Below are 8,100 nucleotides of genomic sequence, written 5' to 3' on the forward strand. Positions count from 1 at the left end.
TAATTTTGCAATGTAACTATGTGACATTGAATAAATTGCATTGTAATATAAAGTTGCAACAATGATTCACAAGTTGATTATCATTTTCAGACAATGCTTTTCACAACGCGACATCGGATATATTTTTGTACTATTCCAATGTAATAGTAGTAAAAACACAAGAGATTATATTATAAACCCAAAATATTAATAAGCACAAGGTATTATTAGTATTAATAAACCCAGGGGATTAATATTATAAACTAAATGGGTTAATAAACCTAAGCGATTATTAATACTATAAAGCCAAGGGATTAATATTATCAACCCTCGAGATCAATATTATAAACCCAAGGGATTAATAAACATAAGATATTATAAATATTATAAAGCCAAGGGATTAATAAACCTAGGGGCTTGATATTATAAACCCAAGGGATTAATATCATAAGGCCAAGGGATTCATAAACCCAAGCAATTATTAATATTATAAGTCCAAGGGATTAATATTATAAACCCACAAGATTATTAATATTATAAACCAACGAGATTATTAATATTATAAACTCAAGAGATTAATACTATAAACCTAAGGGATTATTAATATTATAAACCCAAGAGATTAATAAATTTCAATGTAATGTGACATTGTGACAATGATTGTCGTATTGAGACAATGTTTGTCATAATGTAATGTTGGATATATTTTTGTACCATTCCAACGTCATAGTATTAAACCCTAATATAAAACCCTGATAATATAAAACTGAATATAATAAACCCTAATATTAAACCTCAATATTATAAATTGTAAACCTAATATTTAACCATAATATAAAACCCAAATTTTGTGATGTTGAATAAATTGAAATGCAATGTAACATTGTGACAAATATTGTCAAATTGATTGCCACATTGAGACAATGTTTGTCACAATGTGACATTGGATAAATTTTTGTACCATTCCAAAATCATAGTGTTATAAGCTTAAGGGATTAATATTATAAACCAAAGGGATTAATAAACCGAAGCAATTTTTTTTTCTTAATAGTAATGAGTACATTCCACTAGGCACAATCGCTAACTTCATAGAAATGGCTACCACTATTCCACTAGGTAGAACCAATATTTCTTAAATGCCACAGTGGCCAACATGTCTCGAGTGAATTAAACCCAGAGTACTTGGGACACAAATCGTGAACCATACCACTTGAGCTAAGTTCCGTTAACAATAAACTCAATCTATTATTAATATTATAAGCTAAAGGGATTAATAATTTTATTTTTTTAAAGGAACGGGTAAGAATTTTCATTAAAAAACTGGAAACGGGTCAGGTCCCTTAAAATTGAGATAATCTCTATCTTAGAGTTTTGCAGATACATAACGATAGAGACACTATTGCTACCAATTTTATTTCTATATATTTTCTTTACATCATTCAAACTATCTGACAAAAACATGAAAATAGAAGCGATAATCTACCCGCGACCTCCAGGTTAAGTTTCCTCCTAAGCCGCCTTAGATGGCTAACCCAATTCTGTGTTCCTTAGAGCATTAGGCTCTGGCTCTCGACTCACAGTAGTTGTACTTTCCTCCACCATTGGAGCATGAACATCACATAACCCAAATACCTCCTTTAGCACCACAATAGTGGTCGTTTCAACTCACACTTCAATATTTTCCACTTTTTTTTTCAAATTGATGATTCCAGTGTTGAGGTAATCCATCACCTTTTGCATTAGCTCCATATCATTCCCTAATCTAGACATGTGGGAAAACACAACTGCCATATTTTCCTAAATCTCCTTGACTATCTCCTTAACCATTTTCTTTCTTGAATTTTCTATCATCTCCTCCACACTCCTGCTAAACCTGAGCTCATCTGCTTCATTACCACTGCCATTATTACTTGTAGAGGCCATCTTTTTCACAATCCTTCCCTGCACGAGAATGATTCTATGATTGAGCTGCATCAACCAACTTCTATAAATAACTGCCTGTTCCTTATCGAATGTTACTCCCATCTTGTCAAGCTTTAATTCCTTTCCTGTTTGCAACATAGCCAAGCCACCTTCTGCCATCTCTATCACCACCAAATTCCTTTTGACCAATGGTATTGAAGCTGTATTCACTTGAATTCCCATTTATTAACCAAGGGAAGCGAGTCCACTTGTCTTGTAACATGGATGCTTTACACCCCCACCCATATGTTCGTAAATTCCCAGCTACCTTCAATGGCTTTCGAGGAGCTCCTACATATCCTCATGATATAATCATAATTAATGGTATGTTGATCCTTGTTTATTCCTATGCTCCAACTGTGATCCATTAAGGATTTGATTAATAACTCATTTAAGGTATGTGACATATGACACTATAATGATCAATGTATAATATTCCTTGTTCTAATTCCACTCCCTTGTTGGATTGAAGATCAGCCATATGGTTGTTTGCTCTTTTGACATGAAAAATTTTGTATTCCTCTAATTTTCTCAAAAGATACATTATCTTTATGAACAAGAGAGAAGTGTATGAGTCAATAAGGTGCTCATTCATAGAAATTCATGCATTTTTGAATTACCACAATTGAGTCATCGATAATGATCAAGTTCCTAATTCCTTTAGAGATGCTAATATTTAGGCCTTGCCAAAGTGAGAGCACTTTAGCTTGACTGTTTGAGGCTTTACCTAGTCCCCAAGCATACTAAATTTCATATTTTTCTTCGAGGCACTATTTCATTTCCATTCTTCATAGGGATCCACAACGAGTTTGATACACTAAGGAGGAACTTTATGAGATTTTGAACTAATTACTTGGGTTTTGGAATTGGGAATTCTAGGCCACTCTTTTTCAATAGTACTCAAAGCGTTCAATTCTAAGTCTTCATATCCTCTCGAGGAAATCACCTCAAGAAGAAGCATCATTCCTTTGATTGTCTTTGATTCTGGAAAGCATTGTTTTCCTTGAAATATTGCTTGATTTTGGCAAAGCCAAATCAACTAGAAAATATATTTAGGAACAACCATCCAACAAGGCATAAAGAAGGAATTTGGTTTCTTAGGAATAGGATACTTAAACCTCCAAAGGATAAACATTTCGTTCCACGCCTCATGAATAGAAAGAAATTGAAACAAGGGCATAAGAGAATACTTCCATGTTTCCTTTGAAAAGGGGAAGTGGAAAAAACTATGCTTAATAGATTCCTCCTCTCTGCCACAAGTCACGCAGCAAGAGGGGCATTAAATATTTGTTTTTATTAATTTTTTAGTTGTTAGGATTTTCTCATGAACCATTTCCAAGTAGAATATGTCGACCTTAGGAAGATCATCAATATTCCAAATATTTTCCCAATTTTTTAAGGGAGGAGGGGAGGATAGATTCTTAATGAGAAGAGCATATCCCTCCTTAACTGAATAGATTTTACACTTCCCTCCCAACCAAATACAATTGGTTAATTTAGTGGTGACAATTGGTAGAAACCCATTTAGATGAAGAATCATGGATTCCCAATGATTCAACAAATGATTGGGCAGATCCAAAGACTTCCACCCATTCTAGATTCCTTTATCATCCCAACTGGAAATGTCAGCAAGACAAATAAAACCATGGTCTTCCATCCATTTGAGAATTCCACAAACCCCTATCTAGTAGCCAATAAATCTGACAGGGGAGAGTGACAATTCCATAGTTAGATACAGTTCCCATTACACGGGTGCCAACCCAAGTGTTCCAGCATAAACAAGGTCACCGCTTTACATAGCCTCAAAAATTTTGTTCATTTCCCTTCCCAATATTCTCCTTTAGGTCTAAGAAGACAATTTTTGTAGAAACGCTTCCTTGTAAAAGCCTTTTTCCACCACTCATTGGAGTCCAAAAGAAGCCTCCAAACCAATTTTGCACCAAAGAGATGGAGTTGGAAGGGCAAGAAAGACATAGACAGAGAAAGGTAGACATGGAGAGGGAGTGACAAGGGAAGGATGGAGATATGGTGAGGGAGAGAGGAGAGAAAGAGGGAAGAGAGAGGGAGAAGGAGAGAGAGAGAGAGAAAAGAGGAAGAGAGAGGTAGAGGAAGAGGGAGGGAGGGAGAGAGAGATAGATAGATATGGAGAGAGAGTGTGTATGTTTTGGGGGTGAGAAGAAGAAATGGGAGAGAGAGGGAGGGTGAGAGAGAGGAGAGAGGGAGGGAGATAGACACAGAATGGAAGGTGGAGAGAGGGAAAAATAAAGAGACACACCAAGAGAAATATAGACATAAAATTTATGTCTAGAAACTCATGAATGTTTTGTTTTTTCACTAAAATAGATGTATTGATTTTAGTGTTGTTGTTGATTTCTAATTCTATTTGATTGTTTGCACTAGATGCATTGGTTTCAAAGTAGATGTCTATTTCTAATCTTATTTAATACCTTACACTAGATGCATTTATTTCAGTGTAGATGTTGTCTTTTACTCCTATTTGATTTATTGCGCTGGATGCATTGGTTGGTTTCAGTGTATATATTGATTTGTAATCCTATTTGATCACTTGCACTAGATGCATTGATTTCAGTGCAGATGTCGATTTCTAATATTATTTAATACCTTAGACTAGATGCATTGATTTCATTACAGATGTCAATTTCTAATATTATTTAATACCTTAGACTAGATGCATTGATTTCATTGCAGATGTCGATTTCTAATGTTATTTAATACCTTAGACTAGATGCATTGATTTCAATGTAGATGTTAGTTTGTACTCTTATTTGATTTCTTGCACTAGATGCATTGGTTTGAGTGTAGATATTGATTTCTAATCCTATTTAATTGCTGGCACTAATGCATTGATTTTAGTGTAGATGTTGATTTCTACTCCTATTTTCCAGTGCTAAGCTAGCTACTAATTTGTTATGATCTAAATGGAAATTATATTTGGGAAATGGACATGTTGGTATTATTTGGTAAATTTGCTTGACTTCTTTCCTCAACTAAAATGACACACTCATAACTCTTTGATAGAACACTATTTCATGGCTGGAGGAGGAATTTACGATGATGGACATTAAAAATCTATCTTGACGAGGAGTAACCTATTATCATAACAATTGGTTTAAACTTTTATTTTTCCTGTTTGTCAACATTTGATATAAATAAGAGTCTTTCAGAACATTTGTACATCAAATTTCACCAGAGATTTCATTATTTCTAATGTGTTAGAGTCAACTCAGTTTAATGTTGGCTTATGCCTCGAGAAGCATCCATGAGATTGATGCTCTCAAAAGCTGCAAAGTGTTACAATATTCTACTTCCTTGTTCCCTTCATTTAAATCTAATTCATATTAGATGTGGACCAGATAGTTCCCCATAAGAGATCTTGTAAAACTGACCTTTCACTCTCTGCTTACATTACAACTTTGTTCATCATCATGCATGATAAATACATAATTTCAATGAATTTTATGGGATTTGTAGAAGCATAAAATGAAATGATAAACAATAGTATAATTTATTGTTGTCTCATGTCTATCATTCCTAAAATGTTAGATTAACAATGGGCCAAGATTAAGATTTTTTGGTTGTGTAGAAGGCATAATCCTACTATGAGAAATACTACTATTTATGTTATCTTCTATTATGTGCTTCAAAGTATAAAGTAGATTTGTGTATTCGCTAGAAACAAGAGCACTATTATTTCAATTTTATGTAAAAGTATGATGCATCAATGAGGAAATGTTATGTTGTGATAATATATTGCATTAAAGTTAGTTTCAAGTCTATTTATCCATCAATAGAGGGTACATTATTTAGATTTGTCATTTAAATTGATATTTCCAAGGGTCTAAACTAGGTGAAGTATATTTCAAAGGTTGTAAAATTATTTAAAATGTTGTATAAACTTTTCTTCTTTTGAATAGGAGGTAGAGTTGTCTCTTTGATTTATGGCATTGTCATTATCATGTTTTGTGCCTTTTCATTTCTTATTTGGCTTTCCATATTACTGGTATTAAATAATTGAGGTCTAGGATTGAAGGTTATTTTTCTCAAAGTTTTTCCTCTTGAAGGGAAGATTGACTAATAGATATATACTGAAAATATAGATAGACCATGATTCAAAAGGTAAGTATGGTTGACCATGGTATTCATCTTGACTATTGTGGGATATGGTGGCCATGTTTACTATAGTTGACCATGTAAACAATAGTCAATGTAACAATGCAATGATGAGTAAATTGCAACATAATGTAAAATTGCAACAATGATTGACAAATTAATTATCATATTGAGAGAATGTTTGTCACAATGCGAAGTTGGATAGATTTTTGTACCATTCCAACATCACAGTATTAAAAAACCAAGGGATTAATATTATAAACCTAAGCGATTAATAAATTGTAATGTAATGAAACATTGCCACAATGATTGTTAGATTGATTATCGTATTGAGACAATGTATGTCATAATGTAATGTTGTATAGATTTTTGTACCATTCCAACATCAAAATATTAAACCTTAAGAAATACATAACATCATAAAAGCCAACAGAATAAACCCTAATATTAAAACTAGATATTATAAATTATAAATCCTAATTTAAAAGCATAATTCTGTAAGGGCACAATGTGAAGTTGAATAAATTTCACTGCAATGTGACATTGTGACAATGATTGTAAGATTTATTGTCACATTAAGACAATCTTTGTCACAATATGATGCTGGATAGATTTTTCTACAATTCCAATGTCACAATATTAAACCCTAATACAAAACCATAACATTATAAAACCTAATATAATAAACACTCTGATTATTATTATAAACTCTAAGTTTAACATATTAATCATAGAGCTATAAACCCCTATCATTAATATTATAAACCCTAGGATTAATTTTGTTAACCGTAGCCATCCACTATGATGTGGGAGCACCCTGCACCAAAGCAAGCAAACGTGGACCACAGAAGCAGAACAGAGGAAAGTTTGTTTTAAAGCAGAAAAACAGATTTAAAGTGGATTTAAAGCGGATAAGATGGATAGACTTCCTATTGTTAACAACCATGCACGCTTTTGGAGAGCTTCCATTGAAGAAAAATAAGGAGAAGATCTGATCGATCCTTCCTAAGAATTCTTATAAATGTAATGCGATAGGGGTGTAGGAGATATCTGTTTTGTGAGGAAAAACTGAGGGAGCAAAATGTAGTCGAGCGTGAGCTCGTTTCTAAGGCTAAAAGGCCTTAATATGTAACTATTTTGTTTAATATATATACTCCTGTTTTAGTATATGTTGTGTACGCTTGTGTGTGGTTTGTAATTGAATGTTGTGAACTGGTTGATCGACCATCTATCCTTTACAAGACCGATGGCGAACTAATATCGTTTATCTGTTATATATAGGGTCGATTATGATCGTGAACTGCAGATTGGCTTGTTGAATAAATGCAGTTAGAGGGTCTTGAATAGCGAGATGCCAGTCGGACAAGAGATAGTCTTATTGCAATATATCAAGGCATGAAATGTTACAAGCTCTGGTTAAAGTTAGATCAAATCCGAGAACTATCACAACACGGCGGGGTTGAAATAGTCGATTGGTGATTGCCAACCAGCACGAACTTGTGATAATTGACATTGTAATTGTGTCGATCGCCGATTGTATGGGTCAAAATTGTGATTACATCAGGCTTTGGCATTCAGGCCGTTGCTATATGTGACTTCCTATTTCTTGGATCAGAATGGTTAGGACTGTTGTGGATCTTAACACCTATTTTGTAATTGTGCAGTCGTTATTTAAAAGGCACCAACGCTATTTTTAAGAGATTAAAGAGATGGCTCAAATGTTAATGAAGATCCACATAAATAAAGTTAAAGGGTTTTAATCCTAAAATGCTTCCATCGAGGCTTTGTGGGCCATAACCACAAGCCCAGGTTCAGAATTTATATATGAAAAGGGATTTTGGGCTTACCCCAAGATCTCATTTTCATCACACTATAAGCCTCCACGGTCATCCACTATGTTTGTATAGGTCACTTATAGATATACCATGTTTAATGGGGTTGGTAAGGTTCAACAAGGTAGTAATGTTCAATATTGTTGAATATGATGCCCTTGGTGACTATACTTGACCATATCAATAATAGTTAATG

The sequence above is a fragment of the Pinus tabuliformis genome, chromosome 7 (assembly GCF_031772625.1).
Source record: "Pinus tabuliformis cultivar Carrire ecotype Pingquan chromosome 7, CPIR1, whole genome shotgun sequence".
Classification (NCBI taxonomy): Eukaryota; Viridiplantae; Streptophyta; class Pinopsida; order Pinales; family Pinaceae; genus Pinus; species Pinus tabuliformis.